Here is a 25634-nt window from a genome sequence, read left to right as displayed (position 1 = left end):
GACCCTAGTTCCAGTCGCACGTAACATCGAACGACCCGTCTGAAAAAAATTGGTGCGACACGAGGACTTCCCAAGAGGTCACCCATCCGAGTACTACTCTCGCCCAAACACACTTAACTGCGGAGTTCTGAAGGGATCCGGTGCATTAGTGCTGGTATGATCGCACCCGTTTAATTCCACACTGCAAATACATAAACTCCTTCTCCTTTCTTCCCCCTCCCGCCATTTGTTTCCTTGTACGTGCGCACTGCACCTCCCGTACTCGTTCTAATATCAAGTAAAATGCCACGGCGCCATGACTCACATTTGCGAATAAACCTGCAGACCACAAATCAAGTCGCGCGTAACGTCGAAAGAATCATCTGTAAAAAGATGGGTGCAACACGAGGACCTCCCAAGAAAATGGGTGAAATATAAGGACTTCGCAGGAGGTAACCCATGCTAGTACTACTCTCGCCCAAGCACCCTTAACTGCGGAGTTCTGATAGAATCCGTTGCATTAGTGCTGGTATGATCGCACCTGTTTCATTTCGTGCTGAAAATACATACAGTCCTTCTCCTTCCCTCCCCCTCCCATCAATTGTTTCCTTGTGCGTTCACACTGCACCTCTCCTTCTCGTTCTAATATCGATTAAAATGCCCCTGCTTCTTGACTCACATTTGCGTATAAACCAGCGGACCCTAGTTCCAGTCGCGCGTAATGTCGAACGACCTGTCTGAAAAAAAATTGATGCGACACGAGGACTTCCTAGGAGGTCACCCATCCGAGTACTACTCTCGCCCAAGCACACTTAACTGCGGAGTTCTGATGGGATCCAGTGCATTAGTGCTGGTATGATCGAACCCGTTTAATTCCGCCCTGCAAATACATAAACTCCTTCTCCTTTCTTCCCCCTCACGTCATTTGTTTCCTTGTCCGTGCGCACTGCACCTCCCGTGCTCGTTCTAATATCAGGTAAAATGCTACGGTGCCGTGACTCACATTTGCGAATAAACCTGAGGACCATAATTCAAGTCGCGCGTATCGTCGAAAGAATCATCTGCAAAAAAATGGGTGCAACACGAGGACTTCATAAGAAAATGGGTGAAATATAAGGACTTCGCTGGAGGTCACCCATCCTAGTGCTACTCTCGCCCAAGCACCCTTAACTTGCGGAGTTCTGATAGAATCCGTTGCAATGGTGCTGGTATGATTGCTCATCTTTCATTCTGCGCCGCAAATACATACACTTTTTCTCCCTCCATCCCCCCTCCTGTCATTTATTTCCTTTTGCGTGCACTCTGCATCTCTCATTCTCGTTCTAATATCGATTAAAATGCCCCTGCTTCCTGACTCACATTTGCGTATAAACCAATGGACCCTAGTTCCAGTCACGCGTAACGTCGAACAACCCGTCTGAAAAAAAAAATTAGTGCGACACGAGGACTTCCCAGGATGTCACCCATCCGAGTACTACTCTCGCCCAAGCACACTTAATTGCGGAGTTCTAATGGGATCCGTAGCATAGGGCTGGTATGATCGCACCTGTTTAATTTCGCGCTCCAAATACATAAACTCCTTCTCATTTCTTCCCCCTCCCGTCATTTGTTTCCTTATGCGTGCGCACTGCACCTCTCGTTCTCGTTCAAATATCAAGTAAAATGCCACGGCGCCGTGACTCACATTTGCGAATAAATCTGCAGACCAAAATTAAAGTCGCGCGTAACGTCGAACGGCACATCTGAAAAAAAAAATGGGTGAAACACGAGAACTTCCCAGGAGGTAACCCATCATTGTACTACTTTCGCCAAAGCACACTTAACTGCGGAGTTCTGATGGGATCCGGTGCATTTGTGCTGGTGTGACCGCACCTGTTTAATTTCGTGCTGAAAATACATACACACCTTCTTCCCTCCCCCTCTCCCATCATTTGTTTCCTTGTGCGTTCACACTGCACCTCTCCTTCTCGTTCTAATATCGATTAAAATGCCCCTGATTCTTGACTCACATTTGCATATAAACCAGCGGACCATAGTTCCAGTCGCGCGTAACGTCGAACGACCCATCTGAAAAAAAATTATTGCGATACGAGGACTTCCCAGGAGGTCATCCATCCGAGTACTACTCTCGACCAAGCACACTTAACTGCAGAGTTCTGATGGGATCCAGTGCATTAGTGCTGGTATGATGCCACTTGTTTAATTTTGCGCTTCAAATACATACACTCCTTCTCTTTTCTTCCTCCTCCCGTCATTTGTTTCCTTGTGCGTGCGCACTGCACCTCTCGCACTCGTTCTAATATCAAGTAAAATGCCACGGCGCCGTGACTCACATTTGCGAATAAACCTCCGGACCAAAAATCATGTCGCGCATAACGTCAAAAGAATCATCTGCAAAAAGATGGGTGCAACACGAGGACCTCCAGAGAAAATGGGTGAAATATAAGGACTTCGCAGGAGGTAACCCATCCGAGTACTACTCTCACCCAAGCACACTTAACTGCAGAGTTCTGATGGGATCCGGGGCTTTATTGCTGGTATGATCGCACCGGTTTAATTTCGCGCTGCAAATACATACACTCCTTCTCCTTTCTTCCCCCTCCCGTCAATTGTTTCCTTGTGCGTTCGCACTGCACCTCTCATTCTCGTTCTAATATCGATTAAAATGCCCCTGCTTCTTGACTCACATTTGCGTATAAACCAGCGAACCCTAGTTCCAGTCGCGCGTAACGTCGAACGACCCGTCGGAAAAAAAATTTTTGCGACACGAGGACTTCCCAGGAGGTCACCCATCCGAGTGCTGCTCTCGCCCAAGCACACTTAACTGCGGAGTTCTGATGGGATACGTTGCATTAGTGGTGGTATGATCGCACCCGGTGAATTCCGCGCTGCAAATACATAAACTCCTTTCCATTTCTTCCCCCTCCCATTATTTGTTTTCTTGTGCGTGCGCACTGCACCTCCCGTGCTCGTTCTAATATCAAGTAAAATATTACGGTGCCGTGACTCACATTTGCGAATAAACCTGAGGACCATTATTCAAGTCGCGCGTATCGTCGAAAGAATCATCTGCAAAAAAATGGGTGCAACACGCGGACTTCCTAAGAAAATGGGTGAAATATAAGGACTTCGCAGGAGGTCACCCATCCTAGAGCTACTCTTGCCCAAGCACCCTTAACTTGCGGAGTTCTGATAGAATCCGTTGCATTGGTGCTGGTATGATTGCTCATGTTTCATTCTACGCTGCAAATACATACACTTTTTCTCCCTCCATCCCCCCTCCCGTCATTTGTTTCCTTGTGCGTGCACTCTGCATCTCTATTTCTCGTTCTAATATCGATTAAAATGCCCCTGCTTCTTGACTCACATTTGCGTATAAACCAGTGGACCCTAGTTCCAGTCGCGCGTAACGTCGAACGACCCGTCTGAAAAAAAAAATTAGTGCGACACGAGGACTTCCCAAGAGGTCACCCATCCGAGTACTACTCTCGCCCCAAGCACACTTAACTGCGGAGTTCTGATGGGATCCGGTGCATTAGTGCTGGTATGATCACACCTGTTTAATTTCGCGCTGCAAATACACAAACTCCTTCTCCTTTCTTCCCCCTCCCGTCATTTGTTTCCTTGTGCGTGCGCACTGCACCTCTCGTTCTCGTTTAAATATCAAGTAAAATGCCACGGCGCCATGACTCACATTTGCGAATAAATCTGCGGACCATAATTAAAGACGCGTGTAACGTCGAACGACACATCTGAAAAAAGAAAATGGGTGCAACACGAGAACTTCCTAGGAGGTAACCCATCATTGTACTACTTTCGCCAAAGCACACTTAACTGCGGAGTTTTGATGGGATCCGGTGCATTTGTGCTTGTATGATCGGACCCGTTAAATTCCGCGCTGCAAATACATAAACTCCTTCTTCTTTCTTCCCCCTCCCATCATTTGTTTCCTTGTGCGGGTGCACTGCACCTCCCGTGCTCGTTCTAATATCAAGTAAAATGCTATGATGCCGTTACTCACATTTGCGAATAAACATGAGGACCATAATTCAAGTCGCGCATATCGTCGAAAGAATCATCTGCAAAAAAATAGGTGCAACACGAGGAATTCCTAAGAAAATGGGTGAAATATAAGGACTTCGCAGGAGGTCACCCATCCTAGTGCTTCTCTCGCCTAAGCACCCTTAACCTGCGTAGTTCTGATAGAATCCGTTGCATTGGTGCTGGTATGATTGCTCATGTTTCATTCTGCGCTGCAAATACATACACTTTTTCTCCCTCCATCCCCCCTCCCATCATTTGTTTCCTTTTGCGTGCACTCTGCATCTCTCCTTCTCGTTCTAATATCGATTAAAATGCCCCTGCTTCTTGACTCACATTTGCGTATAAACAAGTGGACCCTAATTCCAGTCGCGCGTAACGTCGAACGACCCGTCTGAAAAAAAAAATTAGTGCGACACAAGGACTTCCCAAGAGGACACCCATCCTAGTACTACTCTCGCCCAAGAACACTTAACTGCGGAGTTCTGATGGGATCCGGTGCATTAGTGCTGGTATGATCGCACCTGTTTAATTTCGCGCTGCAAATACATAAACTCCTTCTTTTTTCTTCCCCCTCCCGTCATTTGTTTCCTTGTGCGTGCGCATTGCACCTCTGGTTCTCGTTTAAATATCAAGTAAAATGCCACGGCGCCGTGACTCACATTTGCTAATAAATCTGCGGACCATAATTAAAGTCGCGCGTAACTTCGAACGGCACATCTGAAAAAAAAAAAATGGGTGCAACACGAGAACTTCCTAGGAGGTAACCCATCATTGTACTACTTTCGCCAAAGCACACTTAACTGCGGAGTTTTGATGGGATCCGGTGCATTTGTGCTTGTATGATCGGACCCGTTAAATTCCGCGCTGCAAATACATAAACTCCTTCTTCTTTCTTCCCCCTCCCATCATTTGTTTCCTTGTGCGGGTGCACTGCACCTCCCGTGCTCGTTCTAATATCAAGTAAAATGCTATGATGCCGTTACTCACATTTGCGAATAAACATGAGGACCATAATTCAAGTCGCGCATATCGTCGAAAGAATCATCTGCAAAAAAATAGGTGCAACACGAGGACTTCCTAAGAAAATGGGTGAAATATAAGGACTTCGCAGGAGGTCACCCGTCCTAGTGCTTCTCTCGCCTAAGCACCCTTAACCTGCGTAGTTCTGATAGAATCCGTTGCATTGGTGCTGGTATGATTGCTCATGTTTCATTCTGCGCTGCAAATACATACACTTTTTCTCCCTCCATCCCCCCTCCCATCATTTGTTTCCTTTTGCGTGCACTCTGCATCTCTCCTTCTCGTTCTAATATCGATTAAAATGCCCCTGCTTCTTGACTCACATTTGCGTATAAACAAGTGGACCCTAATTCCAGTCGCGCGTAACGTCGAACGACCCGTCTGAAAAAAAAAATTAGTGCGACACAAGGACTTCCCAAGAGGACACCCATCCTAGTACTACTCTCGCCCAAGAACACTTAACTGCGGAGTTCTGATGGGATCCGGTGCATTAGTGCTGGTATGATCGCACCTGTTTAATTTCGCGCTGCAAATACATAAACTCCTTCTTTTTTCTTCCCCCTCCCGTCATTTGTTTCCTTGTGCGTGCGCATTGCACCTCTGGTTCTCGTTTAAATATCAAGTAAAATGCCACGGCGCCGTGACTCACATTTGCTAATAAATCTGCGGACCATAATTAAAGTCACGCGTAACTTCGAACGGCACATCTGAAAAAAAAAAAATGGGTGCAACACGAGAACTTCCTAGGAGGTAACCCATCATTGTACTACTTTCGCCAAAGCACACTTAACTGCGGAGTTCTGATGGGATCCGGTGCATTTGTGCTGGTATGATCGCACCCATTTAATTCCGCGCTGCAAATACATAAACTCCTTCTCCTTTCTTCCCCCTCCCGTCATTTGTTTCCTTGTGCGCGCGAACTGCACCTCCCGTGCTCGTTCTAATATCAAGTAAAATGCTACGGTGCCGTGACTCACATTTGCGAATAAACCTGAGGACCATAATTCAAGTCGCACGTATCGTCGAAAGAATCATCTGCAAAAAAATAGGTGCAACACGAGGACTTCCTAAGAAAATGGGTGAAATATAAGGACTTCGCCGGAGGTCACCCATCCTAGTGCTACTCTCACCCAAGCACCCTTAACTTGCGGAGTTCTGATAGAATCCGTTGCATTGGTGCTGGTATGATTGCTCATGTTTCATTCTGCGCTGCAAATACATACACTTTTTCTCCCTCCATCCCCCCATCCCGTCATTTGCTTCCTTGTGCGTGCACTCTGCATATCTCTTTCTCGTTCTAATATCGATTAAAATGCCCCTGCTTCTTGACTCACATTTGCTTATAAACCAGTGGACCCTAGTTCCAGTCGCGCGTAACGTCGAACGACCCATCTGAAAAAAAAAATTAGTGCGACACAAGGACTTCCCAGGAGGTCACCCATCCGAGTACAACTCTCGCCTAAGCACACTTAAATGCAGAGTTCTGATGCGATCCAGTGCATTAGTGCTGGTATGATCGCAGCTGTTTAATTTTGCGCTACTAATACATAAACTCATTCCCCTTTCTTCCCCCTCCCGACATTTGTTTCCTTGTGCGTGCGCACTGCACCTCCCGTTCTCGTTCTAATATCAAGTAAAATGCTACAGCGCCGTGACTCACATTTGCGAATAAACCTGAGGACCATAATTCAAGTCGCGCGTAACGTCGAAAGAATCATCTGCAAAAAAATGGGTGCAACACGAGGACTTCACAAGAAAGTGGGTGAAATATAAGGACTTCGCAGGAGGTAACCCATGCTAGTACTACTCTCGCCCAAGCACCCTTACCTACGGAGTTCTGATAGAATCCGTTGCATTAGTGCTGGTATGATCGCACCTGTTTCATTTCGTGCTTAAAATACATACACTCCTTCTCCTTCCCTCCCCATCCCATCAATTGTTTCCTTGTGCGTTCACACTGCACCTCTCCTTCTCATTCTAATATCGATTAAAATGCCCCTGCTTCTTGACTCACATTTGCGTATAAACCAACGGACCCTAGTTCCAATCGCGGGTAATGTCGAACGACCCGTCTGAAACAAAATTGGTGCGACACGAGGACTTCCCAAGAGGTCACCCATCCGAGTACTACTCTCGCCCAAGCGCACTTAACTGCGGAGTTCTGATGGGATCCGGTGCATTAGTGCTGCTATGATCGCACCTGTTTAATTCCGCGCTGCAAATACATAAACTCCTTCTCCTTTCTTTCCCCTCCCGTCATTTGTTTCCTTGTGCGTGCGCACTGCACCTCTCGTTGTCGTTCGAATATCATGTAAAATGCCACGGCGCCGTGACTCACATTTGCGAATAAATCTGCGGGCCATAATTGGTGCTGGTATGATCCCTCATGTTTCATTCTGCATTGCAAATACATACACTCTTTCTCCTCACATCCACCCTCCCGTCATTTGTTTCCTTGTGCGTGCACTATGCATCTCTCTTTCTCGTTCTAATATCAAGTAATATGCTCTGGCACCGTGACTCACCTTTGCAAATGAACCAGCGGTTTATATTTCCATTCGCGCGTAACGTCGAACAACCCATAAAAAAAAAATAGGTGCAACACGAGGGCTTCCCAGGTGGTCACCCATCCGAGTACTACTCTCGCCCAAGCACACTTAACTGCGGAGTTCTGATTGGATCCGGGGCTTCAGTGCTGCTATGATCGCACCTCTATAATTTTGCGCTGCAAATACATACACTCCTTCTCCTTTCTTCCCGCTCCCGTCATTTGTTTCCTTGTGCGTTCATACTTCACCTCTCATTCTCGTTCTAATATCGATTAAAATGCCCCTGCTTCTTGACTTACATTTGCGTATAAACCAGCGGACCCTAGTTCCAGACGCGCGTAACGTCGAACGACCAGTCTGAAAAAAAATTTGTGCGACACGAGGACTTCCCAGAAGGTCAACCATCCGAGTACTAATCTCGCCCAAGCACACTTAACTGCGGAGTTCTGATGGGATCCGGGGCTTTAGTGCTGGTATGATCGCACCTGTTTAGTTTTTCGCTGCAAATACATACACTCCTTCTCTTTTCTTCCCCCTCCCGTCATTTGTTTCCTTGTGCGTGCGCGCTGCACCTCCCGTTTTCGTTCTTATATCAAGTAAAATGCTACAGCGCCGTGACTCACATTTGCGAATAAACCTGAGGACCATAGTTCAAGTCGCGCGTAACGTCGAAAGAATCATCTACAAAAAAATGGGTGCAACACGAGGACTTCACAAGAAAATTGGTGAAATATAAGGACTTCGCAGGAGGTAACCCATGCTATCACTACTCTCGCCCAAGCACCCTTACCTACGGAGTTCTGATAGAATCGGTTGCATTAGTGCTGGTATGATTGCACCTGTTTCATTCTGCGCTGCAAATATATACACTTTTTCTCCTTCCCTCCCCCTCCCATCAATTGTTTCCTTGTGCGTTCACACTGCACCTCTCCTTCTCGTTCTAATATCGATTAAAATTCCCCTGCTTCTTGACTCACATTTGTGTATAAACCAGCGGACCCTAGTTCCAGTCGCGCGTAACATCGAACGACCCGTCTGAAAAAAATTGGTGCGACACGAGGACTTCCCGAGAGGTCACCCATCCGAGTACTACTCTCGCCCAAACACACTTAACTGCGGAGTTCTGAAGGGATCCGGTGCATTAGTGCTGGTATGATCGCACCCGTTTAATTCCGCACTGCAAATACATAAACTCCTTCTCCTTTCTTCCCCCTCCCGTCATTTGTTTCCTTGTGCGTGCGCACTGCAGCTCCCGTACTCGTTCTAATATCAAGTAAAATGCCACGGCGCCGTGACTCACATTTGAGAATAAACCTGCTGACCACAAATCAAGTCGCGCGTAACGTCGAAAGAATCATCTGCAAAAAGATGGGTGCAACACGAGGACCTCCCAAGAAAATGGGTGAAATATAAGGACTTCGCACGAGGTAACCCATGCTAGTACTACTCTCGCCCAAGCACCCTTACCTACGGAGTTCTGATAGAATCCGTTGCATTCGTGCTGGTATGATCGCACCTGTTTCATTTCGTGCTGAAAATACATACACTCATTCTCCTTCCCTCCCCCTCCCATCAATTGTTTCCTTGTGCGTTCACACTGCACCTCTCCTTCTCGTTCTAATATCGATTAAAATGCCCCTGCTTCCTGACTCACATTTGCGTATAAACCAATGGACCCTAGTCCCAGTCGCGCGTAACGTCGAACGACCCGTCTGAAAAAAAAAATTAGTGCGACACGAGGACTTCCCAGGATGTCACCCATCCGAGTACTACTCTCGCCCAAGCACACTTAATTGCGGAGTTCTAATGGGATCCGTAGCATAGTGCTGGTATGATCGCACCTATTTAATTTCGCGCTGCAAATACATAAACTCCTTCTCAATTCTTCCCCCTCCCGTCATTTGTTTCCTTGTGCGTGCGAACTGCACCTCTCGTTCTCGTTCAAATATCAAGTAAAATGCCACGGCGCCGTGACTCACATTTGCGAATAAGTCTGCGGACCATAATTAAAGTCGCGCGTAACGTCGAACGGCACATCTGAAAAAAAGAAAATGGGTGAAACACGAGAACTTCCTAGGAGGTAACCCATCATTGTACCACTTTCGCCAAAGCACACTTAACTGCGGAGTTCTGATGGGATCCGGTGCATTTGTGCTGGTGTGACCGCACCTGTTTAATTTTGTGCTGAAAATACATACACTCCTTCTTCCCTCCCCCCCTCCCATCATTTGTTTCCTTGTGCATTCACACTGGACCTCTCCTTCTCGTTCTAATATCGATTAAAATGCCCCTGATTCTTAACTCACATTTGCATATAAACCAGCGGACCATAGTTCCAGTCGCGCGTAACGTCAAACGACCCATCTGAAAAAAAATTATTGCGATACGAGGACTTCCCAAGAGGTCATCCATCCGAGTACTACTCTCAACCAAGCACACTTAACTGCAGAGTTCTGATGGGATCCGGTGCATTAGTGCTGGTATGATGCCACTTGTTTAATTTTGCGCTTCAAATACATACACTCCTTCTCTTTTCTTCCTCCTCCCGTCATTTGTTTCCTTGTGCGTGCGCACTACACCTCCCGTACTCGTTCTAATATCAAGTAAAATGTCACGGCGCCGTGACTCACATTTGCGAATAAACTTGCGGACCATAAATCATGTTGCGCGTAACGTCAAAAGAATCATCTGCAAAAAGATGGGTGCAACACGAGGACCTCCAGAGAAAATGGGTGAAATATAAGGACTTCGCAGGAGGTAACCCATCCGAGTACTATTCTCGCCCAAGCACACTTAACTGCAGAGTTCTGATGGGATCCGGTGCATTTGTGCTGGTCTGATCGCACCTGTTTAATTTCGCACTCCAAATACATACACTAATTCCCCTTTCTTCTCCCTCCCGTCATTTGTTTCCTTGTGCGTGCGCACTGTACCTCCCGTTCTCGTTCTAATATCAAGTAAAATGCCACGGCACCGTGACTCACATTTGCGAATAAACCTGAGGACCATAATTCAAGTCGTGCGTAACGTCGAAAGAATCATCTGCAAAAAAATGGGTGCAACACGAGGACTTTTACAAGAAAATGGGTGAAATATAAGGACTTCGCAGGAGGTAACCCTTGCTAGTACTACTCTCGCCCAAGCACCCTTACCTACGGAGTTCTGATAGAATCCGTTGCATTAGTGCTGGTATGATCGCACCTGTTTCATTTCGTGCTGAAAATACATACACTCCTTCTCCTTCCCTCCCCCTCCCATCAATTGTTTCCTTGTGCGTTCACACTGCACCTCTCTTTCTCGTTGTAATGTCGATTAAAATGGGTGCAACACGAGGACATCACAAGAAAATGAGTGAAATATAAGGACTTCGCAGGAGGTAACCCATGCTAGTACTACTCTCGCCCAAGGACCCTTACCTACGGAGTTCTGATAGAATCCGTTGCATTAGTGCTGGTATGATCGCACCTGTTTCATTTCGTGCTGAAAATACATACATTCCTTCTCTTTCTCTCCCCCTCCCATCAATCGTTTCCTTGTGCGTTCACACTGCACCTCTTGTTCTCGTTCTAATATCGATTAAAATGCCCCTACTTCTTGACTCACATTTGCGTATAAACCAGCGGACCCTAGTTCCAGTCCTGCGTAACATCGAACAACCCGCCTGAAAAAAAATTGGTACGACACGAGGACTTCGCAGGAGGTAACCCATGCTAGTACTACTCTCGCCGAAGCACCCTTACCTACGGAGTTCTGATAGAATCCGCTGCATTAGTGCTGGTATGATCGCACTTGTTTCATTTCGTGCTGAAAATACATACACTCCTTCTCCTTCCCTCCCTTTCCCATCAATTGTTTCCTTGTGGGAACACACTGCACCTCTCCTTCTCGTTCTAATATCGATTAAAATGCCCATGCTTCTTGACTCACATTTGCGTATAAACCAGCGGACCCCAGTTCCAGTCGCGCGTAACGTCGAACGACCCGTCTGAAAAAAAATTAATGCGACACGAGGACTTCCCAAGAGGTCACCCATCCTAGTACTACTCTCGCCCAAGCACACTTAACTGCGAAGTTCTGATGGGATCCGGTGCATTAGTACTTGTATGATCGCATCCGTTTAATTTTGGGCAGCAAATACATAAACTCCTACTCCTTTCTTCTCCCTCCCGTCATTTGTTTCCTTGTGCGTGCGCAATGCACCTCCTGTGTTCGTTCTAATATCAAGTAAAATGCTACGGTGCCATGACTCACATTTGCGAATAAACCTGCGGACCATAAATCAAGTCGTGCGTAACGTCGAAAGAATCATCCGCAAAAAAATGGGTGCAACAAGAGGACTTCCTACGAAAATGGGTGAAATATAAGGACTTCGCAAGAGGTCACCCGTCCGAGTACTTTTCTCTCCCAAGCACCCTTAACTGCGGAGTTCTGATAGAATCCGTTGCATTAGTGCTGGTATGATCCCTCATGTTTCATTCTGCACTACAAATACATACACTCTTTCTCCTCCCATCCCCCCTCCCGTCATTTGTTTCCTTGTGCGTGCACTCTGCATCTCTCTTTCTCGTTCTAATATCAAGTAATATGACCCGGCACCGTGACTCACCTTTGCAAATGAACCAGTGGTTTATAATTCCATTCGAGCGTAACGTCGAACAACCCATCCGAAAAAAAATAGGTGCAACACGAGGGCTTCCCAAGTGGTCACCCATACGAGTACTACCCTCGCCCAAGCACACTTAACTGCGGAGTTCTGATGGGATCCGGAGTTTTGGTGCTGGTATGATCGCACCTGTTTAATTTCGCGCTGCAAATACATACACTCCTTCTCCTTTCTTCCCCCTCCGGTCATTTGTTTCCTTGTGCGTTCACACTTTACCTCTCATTCTCGTTCTAATATCGATTAAAATGCCCCTGATTCTTGACTCAAATTTGTGTATAAACCAGTGGACCCTAGTTCCAGTCGCGCGTAACGTCGAACGACCCGTCTGAAAAAAAATTGGTGCGACACGAGGACTTCCCAGAAGGTCACCCATCCGAGTACTACTCTCGCCCAAGCACACTTAACTGCGGAGTTCTGATGGGATCCGATGCATTAGTGCTAGTATGATCGCACCCGTTTAATTTAGCGCTGCAAATACATAAAATCCTTCTCCTTTCTTCCCCCTCCCGTCATTTGTTTCCTTGTGCGTGCGCACTGCACCTCCCGTGCTCATTCTAATATCAAGTAAAATGCTACGGTGCCATGACTCACATTTGCGAATAAACCTGAGGACCATAATTTAAGTCGCGCGTATCGTCGAAAGAATCATCTGCAAAAAAATGGGTGCAACACGAGAACTTCCGAAAATGGGTGAAATATAAGGACTTCGCAAGAGGTCACCCATCCTAGTGCTACTCTCGCCCAAGCACCCTTAACTTGCGGAGTTCTTATAGAATCCGTTGCATTGGTGCTGGTATGATTGCTCATGTTTCATTCTGTGCTTCAAATACATACACTTTTTCTCCCTTCATCCCCCCTCCCGTCATTTGTTTCCTTGTGTGTGCACTCTGCATCTCTCCTTCTCGTTCTAATATCGATTAAAATGCCCCTACTTCTTGACTCACATTTGCGTATAAACCAGCGTACCCTAGTTCCAGTAGCGCGTAACGTCGAACGACCTGTCTGAAAAAAAAATTAGTGCGACACGAGGACTTCCAAGAAGGTCACCCATCCGAGTACTACTCCCGCCCAAGCACACTTAACTGCAGATTCTGATGAGATCCGGTGCATTAGTGATGGTATGATCGCACCTGTTTAATTTCACACTGCGAATACATAAACTCCTTCTCCTTTCTTCCCCCTCAAGTCATTTGTTTCCTTGTGCGTGCGCACTGCACCTCTCGTTCTCGTTCAAATATCAAGTAAAATGCCACGGCACCGTGACTCACATTTGCGAATAAATCTGCGGACCATAGTTAAAGTCGTGTGTAACGTCGAACGATACATCTGAAAAAAAGAAAATGGGTGCAACACGAGAACTTCCCAGGAAGTAACCCATCATTGTACTACTTTCGCCAAAACACACTTAACTGCGGAGTTCTGATGGGATCCGGTGCATTTGTGCTGGTGTGACCGCACCTGTTTAATTTCGTGCTGAAAATACATACACTCCTTCTTCCCTCCTCCCCTCCCATCATTTGTTTCCTTGTGCGTTCACACTGGACCTCTCCTTCTCGTTCTAATATCGATTACAATGCCCCTGATTCTTGACTCACATTTGCGTATAAACCAGCGGACCATAATTCCAGTCGCGTGTAACATCGAACGACCCATCTGAAAAAAAATTGTTGCGATACAAGGACTTCCCAAGAGGTCACCCATCCGAGTACTATTCTCGACCAAGCACACTTAACTGCAGAGTTCTGATGGGATCTAGTCAATCAGTGCTGGTATGATGCCACTTGTTTAATTTTGCGCTTCAAATACATACACTCCTTCTCTTTTCTTCCTCCTCCCGTCATTTGTTTCCTTGTGCGTGCGCACTGCACCTCCCGTACTCGTTCTAATATCAAGTAAAATGCCACGGCGTCGTGACTCACATTTGCGAATAAACCTGCAGACCATAAATCAAGTCGCGCGTAACGTCGAAAGAATCATCTGCAAAAAGATGGGTGCAACACGAGGACCTCCCAAGAAAATGGGTGAAATATAAGGACTTCGCAGGAGGTCACCCATCCGAGTACTTTTCTCGCCCAAGCACCCATAACTGCGAAGTTCTGATAGAATCCGTTGCATTAGTGCTGGTATGATCCCTCATGTTTCATTCTACACTGCAAATACATACACTCTTTCTCCTCCCATCCCCCCTCCCGTCATTTATTTCCTTGTGCGTGCTCTCTGCATCTCTCTTTCTCGTTCTAATATCAAGTAATATGCCCCGGCGTCGTGACTCACCTTTGTAAATGAACCAGCGGTTTATAATTCCATTCGCGCGTAACGTCGAACATCCCATCCGAAAAAAAATAGGTGCAACAAGAGGGCTTCCCAGGTCGTCACCGATCCGAGTACTACTCTCGCCCAAGCACACTTAACTGCGGAGTTCTAATGGGATCCGGGGCTGTAGTGCCGGTATGATCGCACCGGTTTAATTTTGCGCTGCAAATACATACACTCCTTCTCCTTTCTTCCCCCTCCCGTCAATTGTTTCCTTGTGCATTCACACTTCACCTCTCATTCTCGTTCTAATATCGATTAAAATGCCCCTGCTTCTTGACTCACATTTGCGTATAAATCAGCGGACCCTAGTTCCAGACGCGCGTAACGTCGAACGACCAGTCTGAAAAAAATTTTGTGCGACACGAGAACTTCCCAGGAGATCAACCATCCAAGTACTAATCTCGCCCAAGCACACTTAAATGCGGAGTTCAGATGGGATCCGGGGCTTTAGTGCTGGTATGATCGCACCTGTTTAGTTTTCCGCTGCAAATACATACACTCCTTCCCCTTTCTTCCCCCTCTCGTCATTTGTTTCCTTGTGCGTGCGCACTGCACCTCCCGTTCTCGTTCTAATATCAAGTAAAATTCTACAGCACCGTGACTCACATTTGCGAATAAACCTGAGGACCATAATTCAACTCGCGCGTAACGTCGAAAGAATCATCTGTAAAAAAATGGGTGCAACACAAGGACTTCACAAGAAAATGGGTGAAATATAAGGACTTCGCATGAGGTAACCCATGCTAGTACTACTCTCGCCTAAGCACCCTTACCTACGGACTTCTGATAGAATCCGTTGCATTAGTGCTGGTATGATCGCACCTGTTTCATTTCGTGCTGAAAATACATACTCTCCTTCTCCTTCCCTCCCCCTGCCATCAATTGTTTCCTTGTGCGTTCACACTGCACCTCTCCTTCTCGTTCTAATATCGATTAAAATGCCACTGCTTCTTGACTCACATTTGCATATAAACCAACGGACCCTAGTTCCAGTAGCGCGTAAGGTCGAACGACCCGTCTGAAAAAAAATTGGTGAGACACGAGGACTTCCCAGGAGGTCACCCATCCTAGTACTACTCTCGCCCAAGCACACTTAACTGCGGAGTTCTGATGGGATCCGGTGCATTAGTGCTGGTATGATCGCACCCGTATAATTCAGCGCTGCAAATACATAAACTCCTTCTCCTCTCTTCCCCCACCCGTCATTTGTTTCCTTGTGCGTGCACACTGCACCTCCCGTGCTCGTTCTAATATCAAGTAAAATGCTAAGGTGCCGTGACTCACATTTGTGAATAAACCTGGGGACAATAATTCAAGTCGCGCGTATCGTCGAAAGAATCATCTGCAAAAAAATGGGTGCAACACGAGGACTTCCTAAGAAAATGGGTGAAATATAAGGACTTCGCAGTAGGTCACCCATCCTAGTGCTACTCTCGCCCAAGCACCCTTAACTTGCGGAGTTCTGATAGAATCCGTTGCATTGGTGCTGGTATGATGGCTCATGTTTCATTCTGCGCTGCAAATACATACACTTTTTCTCCCTCCATCCCCCCTCCCGTCATTTGTTTCCTTGTGCGTGCACTCTGCATCTCTCCTTCTCGTTATAATATAGATTAAAATGCCCCTGCTTCTTGACTCACATTTGTGTATAAACCAGTGGACCCTAGTTCCAGTCGCGCGTAACGTCGAACGACCCGTCTGAAAAAAAAATTAGTGCGACACGAGGACTTCCCAGGAGGTCACCCATCCGAGTACAACTCTCGCCAAAGCACAATTAATTGTGGAGTTTTGATGGGATCTGGTGCATTAGTGCTGGTATGATCGCAACTGTTTAATTTCGTGCTGCAAATACATAAACTCCTTCTCCTTTCTTCCCCCTCCCGACATTTGTTTCCTTGTGCGTGCGCACTGCACCTCTCGTTCTCGTTCAAATATCAAGTAAAATGCCACGGCGCCGTGACTCACATTTGCGAATAAATCTGCAGACCATAATTAAAGTCGCGCGTAACGTCGAACGGCACATCTGTAAAAAAGAAAATGGGTGCAACACGAGGGCTTCCCAGGTGGTCAACCATCCGAGTACTACCCTCGCCCAAGCACACTTAACTGCGGAGTTTTAATGGGATTCGGAGCTTTAGTGCTGGTATGATCGCACCTGTTTAATTTCGCACTACAAATACATACACTCCTTCTCCTTTCTTCCCCCTCCCGTCATTTGTTTCCTTGTGCGTTCACACTTCACCTCTCATTCTCGTTCTAATATCGATTAAAATGCCCCTGATTCTTGACTCACATTTGCGTATAAACCAGCGGACCCTAATTCCAGACGTGCGTAACGTCGAACGACCCGTCTGAAAAAAAATTGGGGCGACAAGAGGACTTCACAAGAAAATGGGTGAAATATAAGGACTTCGCAGGAGGTAACCCATGCTAGTACTACTCTCGCCCAAGCACCCTTACCTAGGGAGTTCTGATAGAATCCGTTGCATTAGTGCTGGTATGATCGCACCTGTTTTATTTCGTGCTGAAAATACATACACTCCTTCTCCTTCCCACCCCCTCCCATCAATTGTTTCCTTGTGCGTTCACACTGCACCTCTCCTTCTCGTTCTAATATCGATTAAAATGCTCCTGCTTCATGACTCACATTTGCGTATAAACCAGTGGACCCTAGCTCCAGTCGCGCGTAACGATAAACGACCCGTCTGAAAAAAAAATTAGTGCGACACGAGGACTTTCCAAGAGGTCACCCATCCGAGTACTACTCTCGCCGAAGCACACTTAACTGCGGAGTTCTGATGGGATCCGGTGCATTAGTGCTGGTATGATCGCACCTGTTTAATTTCGCCTGCAAATACATAAACTCCTTCTCCTTTCTATCCCCTCCCGTCATTTGTTTCCTTGTGCGTGTGCACTGCACCTCTCGTTCTCGTTCAAATATCAAGTAAAATGCCACGATGTCGTGACTCACATTTGCGAATAAATCTGCGGACCATAATTAAAGTCGCGCGTAACGTCGAACTGCACATCTGAAAAAAGGAAAATGGGTGCAACACGAGAACTTCCCAGGAGGTAACCCATCATTGTACAACTTTCGCCAAAGCACACTTACCTGCGGAGTTCTGATGGGATCCGGTGCATTTATGCTGGTGTGACCGCACCTGTTTAATTTCGTGCTGAAAATACATACACTCCTTCTTCCCTTCCCACCTCCCATCATTTGTTTCCTTGTGCGTTCACACTGCACCTCTCCTTCTCGTTCTAATATCGATTAAAATACCCCTTTTTCTTGACTCACATTTGCGTATAAACCAGCGAACCATAGTTCCAGTCGCAAGTAACGTCGAACGACCCATCTGAAAAAATTTTTTTGCGATATGAGGACTTCCAAGAGGTCACCCATTCGAGCACTACTCTCGCCCAAGCACCCTTAACTACAGAGTTCTGATGGGATCCAGTGCATTAGTGCTGGTATGATGCAACTTGTTTAATTTTGCGCTTCATATACATACACTCCTTCTCTTTTCTTCCTCCTCCCGTCATTTGTTTCCTTGTGCGTGCGCACTGCACCTACCGTGCTCGTTCTAATATCAAGTAAAATGCTACGGTGCCGTGACTCACATTTTCGAATATATATGAGGACCATAATTCAAGTCGTGCGTATCGTCGAAAGAATCATCTGCAAAAAAATGGGTGCAACACGAGGACTTCCTAAGAAAATGGGTGAAATATAAGGACTTCGCAGGAGGTCACCCATCCTAGTGCTACTCTCGCCCAAGCACCCTTAACTTGCGGAGTTCTGATAGAATCCGTTGCATTGGTGCTGGTATGATTGCTCATGTTTCATTCTGCGCTGCAAATACATCACTTTTTCTCCCTCCATCCCCCCTCCCGTCATTTGTTTCCTTGTGCGTGCACTCTGCATCTCTCCTTCTCGTTCTAATATCGATTAAAATGCCCCTGCTTCTTGACTCACATTTGCGTATAAACCAGTGGACCCTAGTTCCAGTCGCGCGTAACGTCGAACGACCCATTTAAAAAAAAAAATTAGTGCGACACGAGAACTTCCCAGGAGGTCACCCATCAGAGTACTACTCTCGCCCAAGCACACTTAACTGCTGAGCACTGATGGGATCCGGTGCATTAGTGCTGGTATGATCGCACCTGTTTAATTTCGCGCTGCAATTACATAAACTCCTTCTCCTTTCTACCCCCTCCCGTCATTTGTTTCCTTGTGCATGCGCACTGCACCTCTCGTTCTCGTTCAAATATCAAGCAAAATGCCACCACGCCGTGACTCACATTTGCGAATAAATCTGCGGTCCATAATTAAAGTCGCGCGTAACGTCGAACGGCACATCTGAAAAAAAGAAAATGGGTGCAACACGAGAACTTCCCAGGAGGTAACCCATCATTGTACTACTTTCGCCAAAGCACACTTAACTGCGGAGTTCTGATGGGATGCGGTGCATTAGTGCTGGTGTGACAGCACCTGTTTAATTTTGTGCTAAAAATACATACACTCCTTCTTCCCTCCCCACCCTCCCATCATTTGTTTCCTTGTGCGTCCACACTGCACCTCTCCTTCTCGTTCGAATATCAATTAAAATGCCCCTGATTCTTGACTCACATTTGCGTATAAATCAGCGGACCATAGTTCCGGTCGCGCGTAACGTCGAACGACCAATCTGAAAAAAAATTGTTGCGATACGAGGACTTCCCAAGAGGTCACCCATCCGAGTACTACTCTCGCCCAAGCACACTTAACTGCAGAGTTCTGATGGGATCCAGTGCATTAGTGCTGACATGATGCCACTTGTTTAATTTTGCACTTCAAATACATACACTCCTTCTCTTTTCTTCCTCCTCCCGTCATTTGTTTCCTTGTGTGTGCGCACTTCACCTCCCGTACTCATTCTAATATCAAGTAAAATGCCACGGCGCCGTGACTCACATTTGCGAATAAACCTGCGGACCATAAATCAAGTCGCGTGTAACATCGAAAGAATCATCTGCAAAAAGATGGGTGCAACACGAGGACCTCCCAAGAAAATGGGTGAAATATAAGGACTTCGCAGAAGGTCACCCATCCGAGTACTTTTCTCGCCCAAGCTCCCTTAACTGCGGAGGTCTGATAGAATCCGTTGCATTAGTGCTGGTATGATCCCTCATGTTTCATTCTGCATTGCAAATACATACACTATTTCTCCTCCCATCCCCCCTCCCGTCATTTGTTTCCTTGTGCGTGCACACTGCATCTCTTTTTCTCGTTCTAATATCAAGTAATATGCCCCGGCACCGTGACTCACCTTTGCAAATGAAACAGCAGTTTATAATTCCATTCGCGCATAACGTCGAACAACCCAACCGAGAAAAAAAAGGTGCAACACGAGGGCTTCCCAAGTGGTCACCCATCCGAGTACTACTCTCGCCCAAGCACACCTAACTGCGGAGTTCTTATGGGATCTGGGGGTTTAGTGCTGGTATGATCGCACCTGTTTAATTCCGCGCTGCAAATACATACACTCATTCTCCTTTCTTCCCCCTCTGTCATTTGTTTCCTTGTGCGTTCACACTTCATGTCTCCTTCTCGTTCTAGTATCGATTAAAATGCCCCTGCTTCTTGACTCACATTTGCGTATAAACCAGCGGACCCTAGTTCCAGACGCGTGTAACGTCGAACGACACGTCTGAAAAAAAATTGGTGCGACACGAGGACTTCCTAAGAAAATGGGTGAAATATAAGGACTTCGCAGGAGGTCACCCATCCTAGTGCTACTCTCGCCCAAGCACCCTTAACTTGTGGAGTTCTGATAGAATCCGTTGCTTTGGTGCTGGTATGATTGCTCATGTTTCATTCTGCGCTGCAAATACATCACTTTTTCTCCCTCCATCCCCCCTCCCGTCATTTGTTTCCTTGTGCGTGCACTCTGCATCTCTCCTTCTCGTTCTAATATCGATTAAAATGCCCCTGCTTCTTGACTCACATTTGCGTATAAACCAGTGGACCCTAGTTCCAGTCGCGCGTAACGTCGAACGACCCATTTAAAAAAAAAAATTAGTGCGACACGAGAAGTTCCCAGGAGGTCACCCATCAGAGTACTACTCTCGCCCAAGCACACTTAACTGCTGAGCACTGATGGGATCCGGTGCATTAGTGCTGTTATGATCGCACCTGTTTAATTTCGCGCTGCAAATACATAAACTCCTTCTCCTTTCTACCCCCTCCCGTCATTTGTTTCCTTGTGCATGCGCACTGCACCTCTCGTTCTCGTTCAAATATCAAGCAAAATGCCACCACGCCGTGACTCACATTTGCGAATAAATCTGCGGTCCATAATTAAAGTCGCACGTAACGTCGAACGGCACATCTGAAAAAAAGAAAATGGGTGCAACACGAGAACTTCCCAGGAGGTAACCCATCATTGTACTACTTTCGCCAAAGCACACTTAACTGCGGAGTTCTGATGGGATGCGGTGCATTAGTGCTGGTGTGACAGCACCTGTTTAATTTTGTGCTGAAAATACATACACTCCTTCTTCCCTCCCCACCCTCCCATCATTTGTTTCCTTGTGCGTCCACACTGCACCTCTCCTTCTCGTTCGAATATAATTTAAAATGCCCCTGATTCTTGACTCACATTTGCGTATAAATCAGCGGACTATAGTTCCGGTCGCGCGTAACGTCGAACGACCAATCTGAAAAAAAATTGTTGCGATACGAGGACTTCCCAAGAGATCACCCATCCGAGTACTACTCTCGCCCAAGCACACTTAACTGCAGAGTTCTGATGGGATCCAGTGCATTAGTGCTGACATGATGCCACTTGTTTAATTTTGCACTTCAAATACATACACTCCTTCTCTTTTCTTCCTCCTCCCATCATTTGTTTCCTTGTGCGTGCGCACTTCACCTCCCGTACTCGTTCTAATATCAAGTAAAATGCCACGGCGCCGTGACTCACATTTGCGAATAAATCTGCGGACCATAAATCAAGTCGCGTGGAACATCGAAAGAATCATCTGCAAAAAGATGGGTGCAACACGAGGACCTCCCAAGAAAATGGGTGAAATATAAGGACTTCGCAGAAGGTCACCCATCCGAGTACTTTTCTCGCCCAAGCTCCCTTAACTGCGGAGGTCTGATAGAATCCGTTGCATTAGTGCTGGTATGATCCCTCATGTTTCATTCTGCATTGCAAATACATACACTATTTCTCCTCCCATCCCCCCTCCCGTCATTTGTTTCCTTGTGCGTGCACACTGCATCTCTTTTTCTCGTTCTAATATCAAGTAATATGCCCCGGCACCGTGACTCACCTTTGTAAATGAAACAGCAGTTTATAATTCCATTCGCGCATAACGTCGAACAACCCATCCGAGAAAAAAAAGGTGCAACACGAGGGCTTCCCAAGTGGTCACCCATCCGAGTACTACTCTCGCCCAAGCACACCTAACTACGGAGTTCTTATGGGATCCGGGGGTTTAGTGCTGGTATGATCGCACCTGTTTAATTCCGCGCTGCAAATACATACACTCATTCTCCTTTCTTCCCCCTCCGTCATTTGTTTCCTTGTGCGTTCACACTTCATGTCTCCTTCTCGTTCTAGTATCGATTAAAATGCCCCTGCTTCTTGACTCACATTTGCGTATAAACCAGCGGACCCTAGTTCCAGACGCGTGTAACGTCGAACGACACGTCTGAAAAAAAATTGGTGCGACATGAGGACTTCCCAGGAGGTCACCCATCCGAGTACTAATCTCGCACATGCACACTTAACTGTGGAGTTTTGATGGGATCCGGTGCATTAGTGCTGGTATGATCGCACCTGTTTAATTTTGCGCTGCAAATACATAAACTCATTCCCCTTTCTTCCCCCTCCCGTCATTTGTTTCCTTGTGCGTGCGCACTGCACCTCCCGTTCTCGTTCTAATATCAAGTAAAATGCTACAGCGCCGTGACTCACATTTGCGAATAAACCTGAGGACCATAATTCAAGTCGCGCGTAACGTCGAAAGAATCATCTGCAAAAAAATGGGTGCAACACGAGGACTTCACAAGAAAATGGGTGAAATGTAAGGACTTAGCAGGAGGTAACCCATGCTAGTACTACTCTCGCCCAAGCACCTTTACCTACGGAGTTCTGATAGAATCCATTGCATTAGTGTGGTATGATCGCACCTGTTTCATTTCGCGCTGAAAATACATACACTCATTCTCCTTCCCTCCCCCTCCCATCAATTGTTTCCTTGTGCGTTCACACTGCACCTCTCCTTCTCGTTCTAATATCGATTAAAATGTCTCTGCTTCTTGACTCACATTTGCGTATAAACCTGCTTCTTGACTCACATTTGCATATAAACCAGTGGACTCTAGTTCCAGTCACGCGCAACGTCGTACGACCCGTCTGAAAAAAAAATTAGTGCGACACGAGGACTTCCCAGGAGGTCACCCATCCGAGTACTAATCTCGCACAAGCACGCTTAACTACGGAGTTCTAATGGGATCCGGTGCATTAGTGCTGGTATGATCACAATTGTTTAATTTCGCGCTGCAAATGGATAAACTCCTTCTGCTTTGTTCCCCCTCCCGTCATTTGTTTCCTTGTGCGTGCGCACTGCACCTCTCGTTCTCGTTCAAATATCAAGTAAAATGCCAGGGCGCCGTGACTCACATTAGCGAATAAATCTGCGGACCATAATTAAAGTCGCGCGTAACGTCGAACGGCACATCTGAAAAAAGGAAAATGGGTGCAACACGAGAACTTTCCAGGAGGTAACCCATCATTGTACTACCTACGCCAAAGCACACTTAACTGCGTAGTTCTGATGGGATCCGGTGCATTTGTGCTGGTGTGACCGCACCTGTTTAATTTCGTGCTGAAAATACATAGACTTCTTCTTCCCTCCCCCCCTCCCATCATTTGTTTCCTTGTGCGTTCACACTGTACCTCTCATTCTCGTTCTAATATCGATTAAAATGCCCCAGATTCTTGACTCACATTTGCGTATAAACAAGCGGACCATAGTTCCAGTCGCGCGTAACGTCGAGCGACCCATCTAAAAAAAAATTGTTGCGATACGAGGACTTCCCAAGAGGTAACCCATCTGAGAACTATCCTCTCCCAAGCACGCTTAATTGCAGAGTTCTGATGGGATCCAGTGCATTAGTGCTGGTATAATCGCACCTGTTTAATTTCGCGCTGCAAATACATACACTCCTTCTCTTTTCTTCCTCATCCCGTCATTTGTTTCCTTGTGCGTGCGCACTGCACCTCCCGTACTCGTTCTAATATCAAGTAAAATGCCACGACGCCGTGACTCACATTTGCGAATAAACCTGCGAACCATAAATCAAGTTGCGCGTAACGTCGAAAGAATCATCTACAAAAAGATGGGTGCAACACGAGGACTTCACAAGAAAATGGGTGAAATATAAGGACTTCGCAGGAGGTAACCCATGCTAGTACTACTCTCGCCCAAGCACCCTTACCTACGGAGTTCTAATAGAATCCGATGCATTAGTGCTGGTATGATCGCACCTGTTTCATTTCGTGCTGAAAATACAGACACTCCTTCTTCCCTCCCCCCCTCTCATCATTTGTTTCCTTGTGAGTTCACACTGCACCTCTCCTTCTCGTTCTAATATCGATTAAAATACCCCTGATTCTTGACTCACATTTGCGTATAAACCAGCGGACCATAGTTCCAGTCGCGCGTAACGTCGTACGACCCGTCTGAAAAAAAATTGGTGCAACACAAGAACTTCCCAGGAGGTCACCCATCCGAGTACTACTCTCGCCCAAGCACACTTAACTGCGGAGTTCTGATCGGATACGGAGCATTAGTGCTGGTATGATCGCACCCGTTTAATTTTGCGCTGCAAATACATAAACTCCTTCTCCTTTCTTCTCCCTCCCGTCCTTTGTTTCCTTGTGCGTGCGCACTGCACCTCCCGTGCTCGTTTTTTTGTCAAGTAAAATACTACGGTGCCGTGACTCAAATTTGCGAATAAACCTGAGGACCATAATTCAAGTCGCGCGTAACGTCGAAAGAATCATCTGCAAAAAAATGGGTGCAACACGAGGACTTCACAATAAAATGGGTGCAATATAAGGACTTCGCAGGAGGTAACCCTTGCTAGTACTACTTTCGCCCAAGCACCCTTACCTACGGAGCTCTGATAGAATCCGTTGCATTAGTGCTGGTATGATCGCACTTGTTTCATTTCGTGCTGAAAATACATACACTCCTTCTCCTTCCCTCCCCCTCCCATCAATTGTTTCCTTGTGCGTTCACACTACACCTCTCCTTCTTGTTCTAATATCGATTAAAATGCCCCTGCTTCTTGACTCACATTTGCGTATAAACCAGCGGACCCAAGTTCCAGTCGCGCGTAACGTCGAACGACCCGTCTGAAAAAAAATTGGTGCGACACGAGGACTTCCCAGGAGGTCACCCATCCGAGTACTACTCTCGCCCAAGCACACTTAACTGCGAACTTTTGATGGGATCCGGTGCATTAGTGCTGATATGATCGCACCCGTTTAATTTCGCGCTGCAAATACATAAACTCCTTCTCCTTTCTTCCCCCTCTCGTCATTTGTTTCCTTGTGCGTGCACACTGCACTTCCCGTGCTCGATCTAATATCAAGTAAAATGCTACGGTGCCGTGACTCACATTTGCGAATAAACCTGAGGACCATAATTCAACTCGCGCGTATCGTCGAAAGAATTATCTGCAAAAAAATGGGTGCAACACGAGGACTTCCTAAGAAAATGGGTGAAATATAAGGACTTCGCAGGAGGTCACCCATCCTAGTGCAACTCTCGCCCAAGCACCCTTAACTTGCGGAGTTCTGATAGAATCCGTTGCATTGGAGCTGGTATGATTGCTCATGTTTCATTCTGCGCTGCATACACTTTTTCTCCCTCCATCCCCCCTCCCGTCATTTGTTTCCATGTGCGTGCACTCTGAATCTCTCCTTCTCGTTCTAATATCGATTAAAATGCCCCTGCTTCCTGACTCATATTTGCGTATAAACCAGTGGACCCTAGTTCCA

The 25634-nt window shown here is 46.6% G+C and overlaps 6 non-coding genes and 42 pseudogenes across 6 annotated transcripts; all 48 read right to left on the bottom strand.

Moving 5' to 3' along the window:
* Window positions 1-49: 49 nt before the first annotated feature.
* LOC148247079 (5S ribosomal RNA) lies at window positions 50-168 on the bottom strand. The gene has a single exon (XR_015814894.1). It is a non-coding gene; the product is annotated as a 5S ribosomal RNA (ribosomal RNA).
* Window positions 169-403: 235 nt separating this feature from the next.
* On the bottom strand, window positions 404-522 carry LOC148247078 (5S ribosomal RNA; annotated as a pseudogene).
* A 205-nt stretch (window positions 523-727) lies between these two features.
* LOC148247077 (5S ribosomal RNA) lies at window positions 728-846 on the bottom strand (annotated as a pseudogene).
* Window positions 847-1409: 563 nt separating this feature from the next.
* Window positions 1410-1527, bottom strand: LOC148247076 (5S ribosomal RNA; annotated as a pseudogene).
* Window positions 1528-1734: 207 nt separating this feature from the next.
* On the bottom strand, window positions 1735-1853 carry LOC148247075 (5S ribosomal RNA; annotated as a pseudogene).
* A 204-nt stretch (window positions 1854-2057) lies between these two features.
* LOC148247074 (5S ribosomal RNA) lies at window positions 2058-2175 on the bottom strand (annotated as a pseudogene).
* Window positions 2176-2411: 236 nt separating this feature from the next.
* On the bottom strand, window positions 2412-2530 carry LOC148247073 (5S ribosomal RNA; annotated as a pseudogene).
* Window positions 2531-2735: 205 nt separating this feature from the next.
* LOC148247072 (5S ribosomal RNA) lies at window positions 2736-2854 on the bottom strand (annotated as a pseudogene).
* A 563-nt stretch (window positions 2855-3417) lies between these two features.
* On the bottom strand, window positions 3418-3537 carry LOC148247071 (5S ribosomal RNA). The gene has a single exon (XR_015815591.1). It is a non-coding gene; the product is annotated as a 5S ribosomal RNA (ribosomal RNA).
* A 208-nt stretch (window positions 3538-3745) lies between these two features.
* LOC148247070 (5S ribosomal RNA) lies at window positions 3746-3864 on the bottom strand (annotated as a pseudogene).
* Window positions 3865-4427: 563 nt separating this feature from the next.
* On the bottom strand, window positions 4428-4546 carry LOC148247069 (5S ribosomal RNA; annotated as a pseudogene).
* A 209-nt stretch (window positions 4547-4755) lies between these two features.
* Window positions 4756-4874, bottom strand: LOC148247068 (5S ribosomal RNA; annotated as a pseudogene).
* Window positions 4875-5437: 563 nt separating this feature from the next.
* LOC148247067 (5S ribosomal RNA) lies at window positions 5438-5556 on the bottom strand (annotated as a pseudogene).
* Window positions 5557-5765: 209 nt separating this feature from the next.
* Window positions 5766-5884, bottom strand: LOC148247066 (5S ribosomal RNA; annotated as a pseudogene).
* A 564-nt stretch (window positions 5885-6448) lies between these two features.
* Window positions 6449-6567, bottom strand: LOC148247065 (5S ribosomal RNA; annotated as a pseudogene).
* Window positions 6568-7126: 559 nt separating this feature from the next.
* On the bottom strand, window positions 7127-7245 carry LOC148247064 (5S ribosomal RNA; annotated as a pseudogene).
* Window positions 7246-7636: 391 nt separating this feature from the next.
* Window positions 7637-7755, bottom strand: LOC148247063 (5S ribosomal RNA; annotated as a pseudogene).
* Window positions 7756-7960: 205 nt separating this feature from the next.
* Window positions 7961-8079, bottom strand: LOC148247062 (5S ribosomal RNA; annotated as a pseudogene).
* A 558-nt stretch (window positions 8080-8637) lies between these two features.
* Window positions 8638-8756, bottom strand: LOC148247061 (5S ribosomal RNA). The gene has a single exon (XR_015815455.1). It is a non-coding gene; the product is annotated as a 5S ribosomal RNA (ribosomal RNA).
* Window positions 8757-9317: 561 nt separating this feature from the next.
* On the bottom strand, window positions 9318-9435 carry LOC148247060 (5S ribosomal RNA; annotated as a pseudogene).
* A 209-nt stretch (window positions 9436-9644) lies between these two features.
* On the bottom strand, window positions 9645-9763 carry LOC148247059 (5S ribosomal RNA; annotated as a pseudogene).
* Window positions 9764-9967: 204 nt separating this feature from the next.
* LOC148247058 (5S ribosomal RNA) lies at window positions 9968-10085 on the bottom strand (annotated as a pseudogene).
* A 236-nt stretch (window positions 10086-10321) lies between these two features.
* LOC148247057 (5S ribosomal RNA) lies at window positions 10322-10440 on the bottom strand (annotated as a pseudogene).
* Window positions 10441-11588: 1148 nt separating this feature from the next.
* On the bottom strand, window positions 11589-11707 carry LOC148247056 (5S ribosomal RNA; annotated as a pseudogene).
* A 560-nt stretch (window positions 11708-12267) lies between these two features.
* On the bottom strand, window positions 12268-12386 carry LOC148247055 (5S ribosomal RNA). The gene has a single exon (XR_015815677.1). It is a non-coding gene; the product is annotated as a 5S ribosomal RNA (ribosomal RNA).
* A 205-nt stretch (window positions 12387-12591) lies between these two features.
* On the bottom strand, window positions 12592-12710 carry LOC148247054 (5S ribosomal RNA). The gene has a single exon (XR_015815504.1). It is a non-coding gene; the product is annotated as a 5S ribosomal RNA (ribosomal RNA).
* A 559-nt stretch (window positions 12711-13269) lies between these two features.
* LOC148247053 (5S ribosomal RNA) lies at window positions 13270-13387 on the bottom strand (annotated as a pseudogene).
* A 209-nt stretch (window positions 13388-13596) lies between these two features.
* On the bottom strand, window positions 13597-13715 carry LOC148247052 (5S ribosomal RNA; annotated as a pseudogene).
* An 883-nt stretch (window positions 13716-14598) lies between these two features.
* Window positions 14599-14717, bottom strand: LOC148247051 (5S ribosomal RNA; annotated as a pseudogene).
* A 205-nt stretch (window positions 14718-14922) lies between these two features.
* LOC148247050 (5S ribosomal RNA) lies at window positions 14923-15041 on the bottom strand (annotated as a pseudogene).
* A 559-nt stretch (window positions 15042-15600) lies between these two features.
* LOC148247049 (5S ribosomal RNA) lies at window positions 15601-15719 on the bottom strand. The gene has a single exon (XR_015814737.1). It is a non-coding gene; the product is annotated as a 5S ribosomal RNA (ribosomal RNA).
* Window positions 15720-16609: 890 nt separating this feature from the next.
* LOC148247048 (5S ribosomal RNA) lies at window positions 16610-16728 on the bottom strand (annotated as a pseudogene).
* A 560-nt stretch (window positions 16729-17288) lies between these two features.
* On the bottom strand, window positions 17289-17407 carry LOC148247047 (5S ribosomal RNA; annotated as a pseudogene).
* A 208-nt stretch (window positions 17408-17615) lies between these two features.
* LOC148247046 (5S ribosomal RNA) lies at window positions 17616-17734 on the bottom strand (annotated as a pseudogene).
* Window positions 17735-18618: 884 nt separating this feature from the next.
* On the bottom strand, window positions 18619-18737 carry LOC148247045 (5S ribosomal RNA; annotated as a pseudogene).
* A 209-nt stretch (window positions 18738-18946) lies between these two features.
* Window positions 18947-19065, bottom strand: LOC148247044 (5S ribosomal RNA; annotated as a pseudogene).
* A 205-nt stretch (window positions 19066-19270) lies between these two features.
* Window positions 19271-19388, bottom strand: LOC148247043 (5S ribosomal RNA; annotated as a pseudogene).
* Window positions 19389-19949: 561 nt separating this feature from the next.
* On the bottom strand, window positions 19950-20068 carry LOC148247042 (5S ribosomal RNA; annotated as a pseudogene).
* Window positions 20069-20629: 561 nt separating this feature from the next.
* LOC148247041 (5S ribosomal RNA) lies at window positions 20630-20748 on the bottom strand (annotated as a pseudogene).
* Window positions 20749-20957: 209 nt separating this feature from the next.
* On the bottom strand, window positions 20958-21076 carry LOC148247040 (5S ribosomal RNA; annotated as a pseudogene).
* Window positions 21077-21281: 205 nt separating this feature from the next.
* LOC148247039 (5S ribosomal RNA) lies at window positions 21282-21399 on the bottom strand (annotated as a pseudogene).
* A 561-nt stretch (window positions 21400-21960) lies between these two features.
* LOC148247038 (5S ribosomal RNA) lies at window positions 21961-22079 on the bottom strand (annotated as a pseudogene).
* A 204-nt stretch (window positions 22080-22283) lies between these two features.
* Window positions 22284-22402, bottom strand: LOC148247037 (5S ribosomal RNA; annotated as a pseudogene).
* A 589-nt stretch (window positions 22403-22991) lies between these two features.
* On the bottom strand, window positions 22992-23110 carry LOC148247036 (5S ribosomal RNA; annotated as a pseudogene).
* Window positions 23111-23319: 209 nt separating this feature from the next.
* Window positions 23320-23438, bottom strand: LOC148247035 (5S ribosomal RNA; annotated as a pseudogene).
* A 204-nt stretch (window positions 23439-23642) lies between these two features.
* LOC148247034 (5S ribosomal RNA) lies at window positions 23643-23761 on the bottom strand (annotated as a pseudogene).
* Window positions 23762-24319: 558 nt separating this feature from the next.
* Window positions 24320-24438, bottom strand: LOC148247033 (5S ribosomal RNA; annotated as a pseudogene).
* Window positions 24439-24997: 559 nt separating this feature from the next.
* LOC148247032 (5S ribosomal RNA) lies at window positions 24998-25116 on the bottom strand (annotated as a pseudogene).
* Between the last annotated feature and the right edge of the window lie 518 nt (window positions 25117-25634).

The sequence above is a fragment of the Carica papaya genome, chromosome 8 (assembly GCF_054855325.1).
Source record: "Carica papaya isolate Zhongbai chromosome 8, ASM5485532v1, whole genome shotgun sequence".
Lineage (NCBI taxonomy): Eukaryota > Viridiplantae > Streptophyta > Magnoliopsida > Brassicales > Caricaceae > Carica > Carica papaya.
The sequence above is the reverse complement of the archived record's forward strand: the minus strand, read 5'-3'. Positions and strand labels throughout refer to the sequence as shown.